Source organism: Balaenoptera musculus, chromosome 14 (assembly GCF_009873245.2).
Source record: "Balaenoptera musculus isolate JJ_BM4_2016_0621 chromosome 14, mBalMus1.pri.v3, whole genome shotgun sequence".
Taxonomy (NCBI): domain Eukaryota; kingdom Metazoa; phylum Chordata; class Mammalia; order Artiodactyla; family Balaenopteridae; genus Balaenoptera; species Balaenoptera musculus.
Window position 1 is genome coordinate 73,866,193 of NC_045798.1, and position 16,149 is coordinate 73,882,341.

Consider the following 16,149-nt stretch of genomic DNA (forward strand, 5'->3'; position numbering starts at 1 on the left):
GGCACAGAGCCGCAGAGACGGGGGCTCGGGGCCTTGATGGTGGGAGGGGAGGGCACACGTTTCCTCCCAAAGCCCTGTGCTCGCCTCCCCTCACCCTAATGCCTGGGGAGAGCCTTTTTTTCTCTCTGCGGAAGGAAGGAGTTTGCTCACAGACAAGTTAGCTTGGGGGGCGTGTAAGGGCCTTGCAGCAAGGAAACCTCCCACCTGAGCACTGAAGATGATTGAGTGACAGCGGAGAGGCGCATGCCACTGTGATTAAAGGGAAATGATACATTCGGGCAATTTCTAAGCAATACCGTACCGTGGGAGTTTTACATACGGTTCCCAGAACTAAGAAGTTACCAGTTTTCAATCCTTCGTGGCCTTGTTCAGACTGAATAACAAGACCAGCTAAAGGCAGATGATGATTCTGCACTGTTATGTGCCCGGGGCTCGTCAAGCTTTAATCCCACGATTGCGGAACGTTTGACCCAGAAGGGCCTTGGCCGTGTGGGTCCCGGGTTCTTGCCTTTGATCACTCCCTACCTGCCCAGTGCTGTTGGCCTGGAGGACCAGGATTGGTCCTCACTTGTTGCCCTCGGCAGAGGCCAGGGCAGCTCTGCAGAGACGGGGGATGATGGCCGCGGGTGGTCCGCATTCCTGGGAACTGCAGGCCCCCAGGGAGGGGGCGATTAGCTTCTCAACGGTGCCCCTGTGGGTCCCTGGGGGCTAGTGTGACCTCTCACCCGGTCCCTTCCCTCCAGCGGCTTGTCTGCAGCAGAAGGGCTGCTCGTCACTGAGCCCGGGGCAGAAATGAGGGCAGGAGGGGCGCTAGCGGCCCATCTGGGGACAGGCAGCCACTGGGGTCAGGGTCAGACCCGTCAGTGTCCCACTTCAGGCAGAAAACCTAGGTTTTCAGGGGAACCCTGCAAACGCATCAAGCTGGTCTCATTCCCTAAACCCCTCGGGGGGAGCAGAGTGCAGGGGTCCCCGCGGGAGGGAAGGGCCAGAGCACAGAGGGGTGCTGGGTGCACTCCAGGCAGCCTCTCGCTTCCAAGCCGACTCGACACCAGGATGATTTTTAAAGGCTTCAGTCAACCTCAAGTAACATCATCCGAGCCGGGAATAAATCTTGGTAGACATCCGCAGGAAATATTGTCTCCTGATGGTGGGGACCAGAGCCACTGCTCCCTCTGGATTTCCCCACGTCCTCCTCAAAGCGCAGGAGACGCCCTTGAGCAGAGTAAGGGCCCCGACACGCTGAGCGCAGAAGCTGTTTGTGGAAACTGGAGCTCCGCCCACCCGAGGACATGTCCAGTGTCTGGACACTAAACTCTAAGAGGTGGAGGTGGAGGGGTCTCTCATCCCACCTTCCGCAGCCCCCAGGCAGAGGCAGGGGGAGCCGGTCGGTGCAAGGCCTTGCAGGAGGGCCAGGAGCGGAGCGGTGAAGCACCCCTCGCCCCCCGCCTCGCCTAGTCACATGGCCACACCTAACTGCAAGGGAGGCTGGGAGACGCTCCCAGCAGCGCCCCGAGGACAGGGCAAGGAGTTTGGAAACAAGCAGCCTTCGGCATCGCTTTGCAGAATGAGTTTCCCCTTGGGAGAGTGGCCTTGCTGACATCTGCCGAGCCTCTGGGGTCTTCAATTTACTCTCTGAGGTTAATAGCACTACTACTTCCCGTAAATCTCCACATCAGTCTAATACGATAGATATTATCACCCTCAACTTACACACGAGGAAACAGACCGGGAGAGCAAACGTCTTACAGAAGAGAGATCTGAACCGGGACTGTCTGACTCAAAGCCTCCATACAGCCGCTCACCCTGGCCCATCCTCCATGCCCTCCACCAAACCTCGTCTCAGAGAGAAGGGCCCAGACACCCACTTACACTACGATGTACATGACCGATCAGACGACATGCATGACCCCTTCTAGAAGTAGTCAGACTCCAGAGGTGAAGCTTGGCTTCAACCAACAGGAATAAAGAGAGAAATTATGGCATCTATGTATGAACAGACTGAGTGGAGGAGGGCTTTTGAGGGCAAAGGCCCTGTTTCAAGCCACAAAATCCAGTGTGCGTAAGGGACACCCACCTGAAAAGACAGGCCTGTTCCAAGAAAAACCCCAGCCCCTCACGGGGAGCCGCTGTGCCTCTCTGGTTGCCACCCCAGGACAGAACTCTCCACCGTCAAAAGCAAGGGCCCCATATTTTCCAGATCCCAGGACAACACGAACATCCCTTAGTCGAACAGAGTTGAAGGGCCATAGGGCTGGATTCTCTACCCTCAGGAACTATTTGATGGAGCGCCAGGATGTACATTTTCTAAAGAGTTTCTGTTTGATAAAGGATTTTAGATATTAACATATTTAATATTATTTGTGGTGGAAAGTTTAGGTTTGGGATTTGTCTTTTGAATTCCAGTTATTCAGCTCTTACAAATTTGAGGAGCCCCTCTGCCAGTGGGGTCTTCTCCTCTCCGACCCCCAGCCTCACCCGGCTCTGGTCCACCCACTCTGGCCTTCTGCACAGCCTATATTTACTCAGAAGATCCTTGCTTGTTCATCAGTTGAGGTTATCAGGGGACATGCCCCCCCCCCATCCTAACGAGCGTTTAAACAAAAGTCAGGCCTTTGAACCCCCGGACTCCAGTTAAAAAGTAACAGGCTGGGGATTGGATCAATAGGAAACAAATATTAGCTGTGGAGGCCAGAGAGCCACAGCATTGGGAAATAGCCATCGCTGGTGACACGGAGTGAGCAATGGTCATACCTGTCTTGGAGGTCCGGGAACCCTATGGACCCCGGTGACGTTGGGCCAGTCATTTTCTTGCTCTACAAGTTGAACGTGGACGCCACCAACCCCTAAGTTCGCTTGCAGGCAACTCCTTAGGTCTGGACGGCTGCCGTATCATCCTAAAGCATGTGTCCACTTTCTTTCCCTTCCCCAGTCGTCCTACACTCTGGTTAACCTGCCTCCAGAACAGGTCTGGTCACACCACTGGGCCGTTCACTGTGTCCACGACTTGCCCTTGAGCTCCTGCCTGGTGCTCAAGGCCATCCGGGGCATTTGGGCAACAGGAGAGCAGACCTCTAGGTGGTCACACCACTTTCCCAGGCTTCATCCTGCCCCCCAGTGTGCACTGTTCAGTATCATCAGCCATTTCTTCTTCCTTGAAATTCTATCTTGGCTTCCATGGCATTTCACTCTCCTGGTTATTCTCTCTCTCTTGAACTACTCGCCTAAAGTAGGTGTTCCCCAATAATTTGTTCTTGGTGTCCCCTTTCTCTCCCTCTCTCTCTCTCTCTCTCTCTCTCTCTCTCTCCCCCCACCTCCCCTTGTGGCTTAAAGCCATCACCACCATGTAAGCAATGACCAAATCTACATCTACTCCCGACCTCTCCCAGAGCCCTCAACTCTCATATCCAAATCCTGCCAGATATCATCTTAGGATGCCCCCCAGGTCACTCAAACTCAAAACGTCCCAATCTAAATTCACACTGTTTTCAAACTTCTTTGTTTCTAAATTTCTTTAGCATTGTACCCTGGTATCTTCCAGGCATCCACATTGGGACTTTATCTTTGACCTTCCACATGGCCTTGTTCCCCAAGTCCAAAGAGGGACAGAGTTCAGCTTTCTATTCACTCATTCCTTCAACAAACATGCACTGAGTGGCCACCATGTACCACATACTTGTAGCGGCTGGGAATATAGCAATTCAAAACAGAACAAAAATCCTTTCCATCAGAAAATATATATATATTCTAGTGGAGGCAAGCAAACAACAAACATATAAATAAGTAAAATGTTTGTTGCATGAAATGTTGATGAAAGCCAGCAGAAGAAGGAGGTAGCATGGGAGGGTGCAAATCTAGATAGAGTGGGTCGGCATAAAGCTCTCAAGGAGGTGAGGGAGCAAGGCTTGTGACTACTTGGGGAAGAGCATGTGGGGACAGAGGAACAGCAAATACAAAGGCCCTAAGAAGGATTGGGATATAAGGTCAAGGCCCTTTTGGAATATACTAACGTTGAGTCAGCTGTTAGACCTCCAAGTGAAGAGGTCAAGTACAAAGTTGAACATACAAGTTCAGAGAGAGGTACAGGCTAGGGATACCAACTTAAGTGCCATCAGCACGTCGATGGAATTGAAAGCTGAGACTGAGAAGGAGGGATGCGTGGGCTGGAAGGTGAGACAATCAGGAAGGAAGGAGAGACCAGAGAGGTGGGAGGACAGCAGGAACCAGTGGTGTCCTAGAGGCCGGGAGAAGGGAGCTTATTGACGAAGGCAGGGAGACCACGTGGGTCAAGTGCTGCGGGTAGGTCCCCGGAACGAGGACTGAGAAGTGGCCACTGGAATTGGCAATGAGGGTGTCACTGGGGTCTCAAAAGGGGGAGGTTTTGGTGGAATTGCGGGAGCGGATGCCTGAGAAGGGGGAGGGGCTGGGACGGCAGGCGCATCCTTGTGGGCTCCGCACCCGTACTCTCGTCTCCAGTCCCACGCCCCACACCTTACTTGCCTCTGTAACTTCTGCCCAAATCATAATAAGCTCCTGACCCAACCCCCCCCCCCCTCTCCTGATTCCCGGTCCAGTTTGCACACAGCTCCGAGGAGAGCCCAACTCTGATCACTGCAGTCCCCTGCCGAAACCCTTCAAAGGCTGCCAGTGTCAACCCAAGAAAATCTAAATTCCTTAGCCACAAACTCCAGGGTACTGGTGATCAGGTTCCTGACTCAGTTTCCCTTCTGGCCCCCATATTCCCTCAAACAGACTATTCCCCCCAAACACACCCCTTACATTCCTTCCTTCTTGCCTTTGCTCATGCTGTTCTCTCTCCTAGGAGTGACCTCCCCACATGACCAAACCTACCTAAAATTCAGAGCCCATCTCAGTTGTCACCTCCTCCAGGGAGCCTTTCCTGATTGCCCCCACCGAAGGAAGTTTCATCCCTCCTCTGAACCTACAACACTTTGCCCCTTTCGTCCTCTCACTGTGGTTATTTGTATAATTGTCCTCTTCCTCTACATCTCTGTAAGCAACCTGCAAGCATAGTTTACATCAATGCTCTCTGTACCTTGGATGCTCAATAAAGCTGGATTAAAGGGAACTGGTTAGGTACCTGGGGAGCAGGGTGGTGCTGTGGTTCCAGCGAGCTTGGAGGTCGTCTGTGGGCTTCAGTCTGGAGGATCCTCACTGCTTCCTGCCTCAGTCTCTTCCTGAATAATAATCAAACACTGGCCCGGCGAACAAGCGTCTTCCACCTCATGACCCTGATGAGGGACCCAGACCCACCTGATTGACTGTCTGTAAAAAAGTCACCTAGGGTCTCTGGCAAGAGAGGAAACAAGGAGACAGCCAGCAAAAGACACTGAAACTGCAGAAGATGATCTGCTAAGAGAGTCGTGCCTTCTTGGCCCGAGGGCTTTGGCACCTGCCAACTCTCCTGGTGGCCTAAAAAATAGTAAATGAACACCATGCCTTTTTTGCTCTGCTTCTCATGCTTTCAGACACAATTTTCAAGCCTCGTCGTATCAGCAGCACTTTAGTTCTCAAGAGATGGCAGTTTCTCTAGAGGACCTCAGGCATCTGAGCCGCGCTTGGCTGTCCAAGCAGAGGCGCGGGGCGGATGATTCCTGGTGGCTACCCAGCGATCTCCTTTAGGTGCTGGTCCAGGGCGTGGGAGGAGGCCTCTGCGTTTGGAAAAGGAGGGGACCCCAGAGGAGGCGAGCCTGCTCTGCCTCTTAGAGTGGAGGCAAGAAGCTGCAAGTGAGAAAAACGGCCTCCACTTGGGGTTGTCGCAGCTCAGAAGATGATTCCCGAAAATGTCAGGAACTCACAAACCCACTACTCTAAGATCACAAGACGGGACAGCACCCAAGATGTATGGAAACAAAAGTTGCAAACTGGGGAAGGGTGGGCCATAACTTGATTGTCCATGATCTTTCTTTGACCTTCCTGGGATTTTTAAGATAGGGACATTTCACCTAAAAATCAAGGTTTCCAATTTCACTTGAAAACTGAGAAGCCCTGGCTTTAATCAGCAGGAGCTGAATAGGGGTTGCTCTCTTTAGATGAGGCCCAAACCTTCCCATTCGCCACACTCCCCTCCGCTCCCTATTGTGTCACATGTGGCTCACTTCACTCATCATCTGCCTGGCCATGTAGACATTTGAGTTTGCAACCTCGGCACGTGTTCATAGGCAATTTGGACCAATGTGAGGTTTGAGCTTGAATTATCTAATAACCATCCCATTTCTCTTTACTTAGAATGTGATTGTTCTCACATTGTCATGATATACCACAAGGGCCAGGGGCCTTGAACTCACGTACCTTGGAAGCTCAATCTCTTATAATCCGGTTTCTGAGTCTCCTCATCCCCCTCTTTTCTAACAGCTCTGTTGGGTTCGGAGGTGTCTTTCCCAGTTTCCTGCCCTGGAGTTCTTGCCTTTATCCAGCCTGGGAGGGGTGGGTCTGGAAGAGTATTCTCCCCTTTAGATAGTGTACAGATAGAGCTTTGTCCTGGGGACAGAGAAGGAAAAGAAGATCTCAGACGTGAAGTCTTCGACCTGTTCCCCAATCTTGGAAAATTCTTTTGTTCAAGACATTCCAATGCCCCAGAAATGCTCCCTCTTTTTCAAAAACCCTGCTCAAACGGAGAGTGGAAGAATCTAGCTGTTTGAAACAGTCTTTTGAGGTTCTTATCACCCCAACGTGGAGACAGCCTACCCAGCTGCAGGCCTGGTCCCAAGGAGGAGGAACCAAAAGAGCCATGCGAAGTTAATTTTACAAACTCTACCATGTATGTCACAGAGTGTTGGAGAATGTCACAGAGAGTAAGAGAGACAGGTACAGTTGCCTCTACGAGAAAGCATTCATTCATTCAAGAAACACCAACTGATCATTATTTGCACCAAGAAATGGGCTGGATGTGGAGGATGCAAAATGAAACTCAGGTCTTTGCCTTTAGGGTTTTCATTTAGTGGCGAGGCAGAGGAGAAAGCCAATAATCAGAGCAAAAATGTGCTACAGATCCACAATCCAAAACTCTTGGGGCCAGATGTGTTTTGGAAAGCAGGATTTTTTTTTTTTTTTTGCATTTTATAAAAGTACTATGTTGTATATATATGTATATATCATACATTATGTAACACTGCCAGTAGAGGATAGGGCAACACTCTGTCATCAAACCCATTAATATTTCTACAGCCAAGCATGTGAATACACACACTAAATGGAATAAATAAAGACTATAAATAGCCTCATGTCAGTTCAGGTCAGATTTTTGCCATCAGATGAGGTGTTTGCCCCAAATGGGATTGCTTCAAATTTATAAAAAATGAATGTGAAATGGCAGATAAGGGCTTATGCCTCCACCCAGAGGTCAGGGTCTGTCCAAAAGTCAGGTGAAGATCTACAGGTTCTGTGCAAACTGTATCAAAATCCCAGTGGCATATTTCACAGAACTAGAACAAATAATTCTAAAATGTGTATGGAACTACACAAAAGATCCCGAACAGCCAAAACAATCTTGAGAAAGAAGAACAAAGCTGGAAGTATCACAGGCCCTGATTTCAAACTACACTGTAAAGCTACAGTAATCAACACAGTATGGTCCTGGCACAAAAACAGTGGAAACCACACTTATATGGGCAATTAATATACAACAAAGGAGACAAGAATATACAATGGAGAAAGAGCACTCTGCTCGGAAAATGATGTTGGGAAAACTGTACAGCCACATGCAAAGCAATGAAACTAGAACTCTGTCTTCTGCTATACACAAAAATGTATTGAAGACTTGAATGCAAGACCTGAAACCATAAAACTCCTAGACGAAAACATAGGCAGTACCCTCTTTGACATCGATCTTAGCAACATCTTTTTGGATATGTCTCCTCAGGCAAGGGAAACAAGAGCAAAAATAAACAAATGGGACTAGATCAAACTAAAAAGCTTCTGCACAGCAAAGGAAACTATCACCAAAAGGGCAACCTACTGAATAGGAGAAAGTATTTGCAAGTTGTATATCTGACAAGAGGTTAATATCCAAAATATATAAAGAACTCCCACGACTCAACAAAAAACAACCCAATTAAAAACATGGGCAGAGGATCTGAATACACATTTTTCCAAAGAAGACATACGGATGACCAACAGGCACATCAAAAGATGTTCAGCATCAGTAATCATAAGGGAAATGCAAATCAAAACCACAATGAGATATCACCTCACACTTATTAGAATGACTATTATCAAAAAGATAAGAAACAGCAAGTGTTGGGACTTCCCTGGCAGTCCAGTGGTTAAGACTTTGCCTTCCAATGCAGGGGGTGCGGGTTTGATCCCTGGTCAGGGAACTAAGATCCCACAGGCCTCCTGGCCAAAAAACCAAAACATGAAACAGAAGCAATATTGTAAAAAATTCAATAAAGACTTAAAAAAAAGAAACAGCAAGTGTTGGAGAAGATATAGAGAAAAGGGAACACTCATACAGTGTTGGTGGGATTATAAATTGGTGCAGCCACCATGGAAAACATTATGGAGATTTCTCAGAAAATTAATAGAAATACCGTATCATCCATCTATCCACTTCTGGGTATTTATCCAAAGAATGTGAAAACACTAATTCAAAAATATATATGTACCCCTATGTTCGTTGCAGCATTATTTACAATAGCCAAGATATGGAAGCAACCTAAATGTTCACTGATGGTTGAATGGATAAAGAAGATGTGGTACATACATATGATGGAATATTACTCAGCCATAAAAAAGAATGAAATTTTGCCATTTGCAGCAACATGGCTGGACCTTGGGGTATTATGCTAAGTAAAATACCCTATGATTTCACTCACATGTGAAATCTAAAACGAAGCAAAACAAAACATGAACAAACAAAACAAAAAAGCCCTTATAGATACAGAGAAGAGATTGGTGGTTACCAGAGGGACAGGGGACTGGGGGATGGATGAAGGGGGTGAAGGGAGTCCATTGTATGGTGGTGGATGGTAACTAGACTTTTGGGACTGATCACTATGTAAGGTGTACAGATGTCAAGTTACAATGCTGTACACATGAAAAAAAAAGTCAGGTAAAGAATTTTTCCTGGAGGAGATATCACTTGAGCTGAAACTCAAAAGATCAACTGGTATAGAGGGAGATCTTTCCAGCACCCACCAGACAAGCCACCTGCAAAGACTCGAGAAGCCCATAGGGCAGCTAGAGCCAGTCCCGAGGGAAGCAGGGTCCTGTTGCCCAGGTGGGAGATGCAGGCACAGCCGGGACCAGGCAGTGCTGACCACCTGCCTCAGATTCACCTGGGAACAGGTGATAAAAATTAAAAAACCTCAGGCTCTCACCTAAAGCCCCTCAGAAAATGGAGCCCTATAAACTCCACTTAAATAAGTTCTCCTGGAGATTCTTATTGTACTGAAGTTTCAGAACCACTGATTTATTTGAAACACCCTATGTGCCAGGCAGTGTTCTAAGCTGCTTTAGAATTATGAACACATTTGATCCTCCTGACAACCTTACTATGTAGGTGCATTGTTATTTCCATTTTGCAGATGGGGAAATCAAGGTACAGAGATTTTTTTTTTTAAACTCATCCGAGGTCACGGAGCCTGTAAGGGATAGATCAGGTGGTCTGGTTTCAGAGTCTGTGCTTTAACCGCATGCTGTCTTTGCATTGATTTGGGCATCTTCCCTCCACCTGCAGCCAACAGCAAACCTGGGGCTCGGGCAACCTGGAACGCTGATGAGGCGTCTCTGAAGGTGCAGATCACGCCCTATGTCCCCCCACCCCGCCCCGGGGACTGGACCACACACAGAGCTGTCTCAGGGAAGGAGAGGAGCTTTGGTCTTTCACCCCTGGGGGACAGAAGCCACAGAAAGAAGTTGACCAGTTTGCAATAAGCCTTTTGGCCCTGGGGTTCAAAGCCCGTGTTGCTCTACTCTTTATCTGTGTTATTGATAGCTGTTTCAATAGCTTCTGTTTGAGTAGATGGAGCCAGAGAGCTGGGATAGGGGGTTGGAGTAGGCTGACCGGATGGTCAAGCCTGGAGAGCAATTTGCCCTCTTCTTGTGTCAATTCCAAAAGGCAGGGTTTGGAAATCAAGTCAACAGAGAGCTTTTCTTCATCTCCACACAAACAGCCGTTCCGCAGTGTTTGGAGACAGTTGGGCAATGCTGGACCGAGCTAGGTCAGAGGAAAAGTCAATTTTGCCTTTAAATCCCTAAAGCCGGGTTTGGTTTCCATGATTCTGTCACACGCCTACAGCTCACACCGAAAAGAAAATGCTCCAGGCTTGTGTATATCCCCCTCCCCCATCCACCCACCAGTGAACTACTGTGGGCATTAGAATGTTCTGGAACATTCTGCCTTTCCCCTCACGCTGAGTGACTGTCATCCCTGCACAAACCGTCACCAAGCAACCTCTTTTTGATGGCCCCAGAGTTCTTGTTCAAGGAAAACTGCTCTCTAGCTTAAGCCAATTCAGAAAGCACTGGAGTCGCACATGAGCAAGAAAAATGGCCAAATGCCAGGGATAGGCATAGCAGCCATCTACTCAGAGGATTTTAGAAAAAGAGGGGGAGCATTAGAAAGTATTTGCTCCAAACCCTTTGCTTCTACAGATGAGGAAACAAAGGCTCAGAGAGGGGAGGTTTCTTGCCCAAAGCGCCCAGCTCGCACATGGAGAGGCTAAATCAGAGCCCACTCACCCAACACCCAGCTGGTTGGATTTTCCCACCACACTATTTAGCCTCTTGTCATTTGTCTTCAAAACTTCCCAGTTCACATTCTTAGTCATCCATTCAGCCTTTCATTTATTCTCTGGAGTATCTTCTATGAGCTAGTGAGGGGCTAGACCCTGAGCACGAACCAATAATAAGGGGCTCCAGTGAGAACTCTTTATGGTTTCTCCTCCCTCCGTCTTCCCTTCAGAACTGGCACTGGGTGTGGTGTCGCCCCTAACCAATTAAAACAGACTCTCTGGGGCTGAGCTCCACACATGGGGGGTTTAAAAATCTCCCTGAGAGAATCAAACTCTGTAGCCAAAGTTGAGAAGCACGACTTGAGAGCACAGCTTTGGGGAGGTCACGGGCCCCAATTCCACCTGATTAGGTTCCTTGGAGCCTCTCTCCTGGCTGCAGAGGGAAGAGGGTGGAGGTGTCGAGCACGGTCACAGCTGTCACCTGCCTCATCTGTCACCTGCTCAAAAAGGAGGCCAGTGCAGCCTCCCAGCAAAAGCCTCTGGGGCCTGAGGCCACTAAAATAAAAAGAATGACTTCCCATCATAAGCATCTCTGAAGGAAAAGAAACCAACGGGCTGGAACAGCCTCTGGAATCTGAACCGTGCACGGTGCAAATATGGCAGGGCCAGCTCCTGGGAACTGCTTTTCCCCAGAAAGGGACCTGAGTCAGGAGCTCACACTGGGCCCGGCTGCAGTTCTGTGTGAGTGATCTGGGAAGTGTGATGGGCTGTCAGAAAGCAGCAGGCAGCTTCCCACAGAATCACTGAGAGGGTTCACGGGAGTCAAAGGTAGGAAATGAATCAGCGAAGGAATGGGGTTCTGTAAGATCCTTGCTCTCCCCCTGAACGCAGTCTGTCATTCCAAATGACTCACGCACTGACGAGAAAGACTAAAAATATTCAAGCACGACATATGCATCTATTAAATCGTCATTTTTGTCACACTTGGTTGGAAACTGGGTTTTCTAAATGTTACTGGGAATCGTCTGCCTCTGCTGCTGGGTATCTGCGGGCGTCAAAGTGAACTCCAGTGCGGGGGGTGCTCAGAGGGGCTCAGTGGGCCTGAGAAGCAAGTCAGGTCGTTCGTGTTGTTTATTAGCAGCAGCGGTAAGAGTCAAGGATTTTGACAAGCCAGGGAAGAGCGTCTGGTGGTGGAGCCTGCCCCAGGAGCCCTGCTATCGCGGCTGCGGGTAAAGCCGCTGTATTCCAAGCTCTGGAAAGCTACTGACTTTCCTTCGCTTCTCTTAAGTGGTCATCAGATTTTCTTCTAGGTGTTCAAGGTACTTCAGGTTTTGCTGTGGCTTCTCACATGGTGTCACCCAGGACAGATCAGTGAATTCAGAGCCCCTCGTTCTATAAATGAAACCCTGGTCCATGTCACAAGCAAAAGCTGGGCCGTGCCTGGCCATCCCCCTCTGCTAAGCAACATGGGGTAGAGGAGACAGGACAACCTCAGAGGGAACCAGCAGGGGGATTTCTGCCCCCAGAGATGCAGAGGGAGAAGGAAATCCCTAAAAGAACAAGAGCAAGGCAGTTGGAAGAAATGCTCCATGTGGAGGACACAGTCTTCATAGCAGAAGTGGACAGAGTGAAAGGGACATCCGCCACGTCCAAGGCTGAGCCAGCTTCGTTCAGATCATCAGCAAGGGGAGTGGCCCGGCTCTGGGGCTCGCAGCTTCCGGCTGCCAAAAGGGCTTGATTTCTAAGTCAGGACGACGGTCCTCAAGAGGCAGAGGCTGTGTTCAAGGGATGCGCTCTGAATTTACCCACAGATGAACTCGAGCCAGACACATGGCTCAGGGTGGATACAGGGGCTTACGTGGCAGCATTATCTGGTGGCAGCATTGCTTAAACTCGCAAAAGATGAATGAATCTGGGGAACTTTTTAGACAAATCACGGTGTACTCTCATGATGGATGCACGGAGCTGGAAGGAGTTGATTGAGAAATCTCAGGTCATGGAGTGTAAACATACATTTCTCTCCCCCCCACGCCCCGGCAAGTCTCTGCTTTCACCTGGCCTACGTATAACCTCCCTTTCCTGTCCCTTGATGCCAGCTTGGGCAGACTTTGCAACTTTCCATTTTTGACATGTGTGCAGTTCTCTGTAAAACTCCAACCTCTCTAATGACTCTCGTCGCCCGCCTTCTACCCCCAGGGGTTGGGAGGGGTGGTGAGGGCTATCCTGACGTCCCTCCTCCTCCTCCCTGTTCTGGTTTGGGGGCAGGAGGAGAAGCAGGTGGCCGAGTCCTCTCAGTTGCCGGTGACTTGTCAGCGGCAGCGGGTCCCTGGCCTCTACTCCAACGGGGGAGGGTTCTGTGGGGATCCTGGTGGTCTCTGAGTGGGTGGTGGGTGTGGCTTTCAGGGGAATGGGGTTCAGCCTCACCCCAGGTCCCCCGTCACTGGGGACCTGCCAGGAAAGGGTGCCTTGTCTCCTGCTGGTCCAGACCGGAGGGCGCATGCCCCCAAGCCCCTCTCTAGGCACTGCTGGGCCCTGCCCCCTTTCACCTTTTCTGTGCCTCATCCTGAAGTTCAGGAAAAGTTCAGATGGGTCCTCTTGGTACCCACAGAGGCCCAGGGAACTGGGATGGTGGGGCTGTCCTCGCCTCCAGACATGGCACCCTACACCCCATGGGGCCCTTATACTGGCACAGGCACCCAGGGGCACCCAGGCCGTGATCACACAGGCTGCCAGAGGGCACATCAAGCCATCTGGCTCTCTCACCTCGTGCCCTGAGGTGTGTCCTCACGCGGGCTGTCGGTTCTGGGGCTCGGCAAGTGTCAGGCTGGGCAACGAGCTAGGCTTCTCTGCCCCTGCGCCCTCACAAGTGGCTCCTGGGAATGCCTTTTGCCGTCCACCAACTTGGCCGGGGCGGGCGGCGGGTGGGATGTGGTTAGGGGGAAAGGAAGCGACTTCTCAGCAAGAGCAGTGCGTACCCCGCAAGCTGACCCCTTGCCTCCTTCCAGCCCCAGGGCTCACCCCACACAGAGCAGGGTAGGGGGTGCCAGGACCTGATGGGAGGTCTCCTTCGACTGCCCGGACACCGGGCATCGTTCACTGACAGCTTTGTCCCTTGGCTGCAATTCCAGAATAATGGGAAAAGTGCCACACAACAATCTATTACTCAGCCAAGAAAAGAGAGAGAAGAGGCTCTCTGTGTACTGGTACTAAATGATCTCAAAGCTATGTTATAAAATGAAAGAGCAAGGTTCAAAACCCTAAATATTATGGCCCCAATTTGTATTTTAAAGGTGGTTATAATATACACGTGTCTGTGTTCATAGTCTATACGAGAAACATAACAATGGTTGCTTTGGGGTTGGGCTCTGGGGTCTTACTTTCCACTGGGGGGCTCCATGGATGGTTCAGAGCAGGTGCCCAGGAGAGTTAACCCCCTCCCCTAGGCTGAGAAGGGAGAGAGAAGGCCCAATTTAATGTGCCTTTACATCCATTTAGCAAAAGTAAGAAATGAACAAAACAGTGCGGTGATGGACATCACCAACGCGTGTTGCACACCAGAGAGAAAGGGGGCGTAGATGCCAGCAGAGGGAAAGCACATGTTACTTCTGCAAAAATAAACCTGCTAGTCACGCATCACCAGCTTCTAAAGAGGGTGAGAGGCAGCTTCCCATAAAAGATACTGGTGATTACATATCCTTACAAAACAGAGGAAAAGGAACAAGAGCCAATGGAAAAGTGGAGAGGTGGCGAAACGACTGTATCTAGAACTTTAGGCACAGGTCTTTTTTTTAATTGAGGTAACACTGGTTTATAACATTATATAAGTCTCATGTGTACAACATTACGTTTCTACTTCTGTATACACTACAGGGTGCTCACCACCAAAAACTGAGTTTCCATCCATCACCGTACAGTTGATCCCTTTACCCATTTGCCCTTCCCCACCCTGCTCCATCCCCTCTGGTCATCACTACTCTGTTCTCTGTATCTGCATGTTTGTTTTTGTTTGGTTTGGGCTGTTCATTTGTTTGGGATCTTGTTTTTTATAGTCCACATATGATTGAAGTAATATGGTATGTCTTTCTCCATCTGACTTATTTAACTTAGCATAATGCCCTCAAGGTCCATCCATATTGTTGCAAGTGACAAGATTTCATCTTTTTTATGGCTGAGTAGTATTCCATTGTACACATATACACCACATCTTTTTTATCCATTCATCTGCTGATGGATGCTTGGGTTGGTCCCATATCTTGGCTATCGTAAATAAGGCTGCCTGTATCTTTTCAAATTAGCATTTTCACATCCTTTGGGTAAATACCCAGAAGTGGGATAGCTGGATCATATGGTAGTTCTAGTCTTAATTTTTTGAGGAATCTCCATACTGCTCTCTGCAGTGGCTGCACCAATTTATAATCCTACCAAGAGTGTATGAAGACTCCCTTTTCTCCACACCCTCTCCAGCACTTGTTATTTCTTGTCTTTTTGATCATAGCCATTCTAACAGGTGTGAGGTGATGTCTCATTGTGACTTTGATTTGCATTTCCCTAATAATTAGTGACATTGAGCATTTTTTCATGTGCCTGTTGGCCATGAGTACATCTTCTTTGGAAAAATGTCTATTTAGCTTCTCTGCTCATTATTTAATCGGGTTGTTTGTTTTGCTGTCGTTGAGCGGGGCACAGGGTTTTCTCTCATGCTCATGTACAACTTACTTGGCTGTACGACATCTCACTCAAACATCACAGCCACTGAGGGGTGGGGTGCTGTTACCAGCCCCACTTTGTAGATGTGGACACCTGGGTCAGAAAGCTGCCTTCTCATGTCACACAACCCGTCAGTGGCATAGGGGGCCCAGGCTCAATATTTTCATATTCTGAGTTTCTTTCTTCCACACACATTCCCAGAAGTCTCATACCCTGAGATAGTACCGTACGAGTACTATCAAAACTGCCATTTACTGATGCCACAGGGCACCCCACGCATACATTGTAACCACACCCCCGAACATGCACTAAGTCTATCCTCTCACCAACTGCTGTGTGCTCCTTTTTATTATTTCAATTTTGAACCATGTGAATATAATACCAACTCCAAATAGTGTAAGAGATCTTACTACTGTCTGATCCTTTTCCGTTCTGTTTCTGGCTGAGACAATGATCAACTAGTCCATATTGAAGTGCTAATGCATTAATGGGCCACACGCTCAGAAAAGGCGTGAGAACTTTATCGGGGGCCTTTGGCGATGAAGCCTTAGCTGAGAGGTTTCTACCACTCTCAAACCCCAAGGCACCATTTTCCTTCCCATGGCAACCACCATTGGCAATTTTCTCAGACGTCCTTCCAGACACAGTTTACTCCCCTCCCTGTGTTTATTGAAATGGAAACAGGTTATACACACTGCTGGGTATCCTGCTTTTTTTTAACCTCATAAAACTTTAAAAGTGTTCTAAG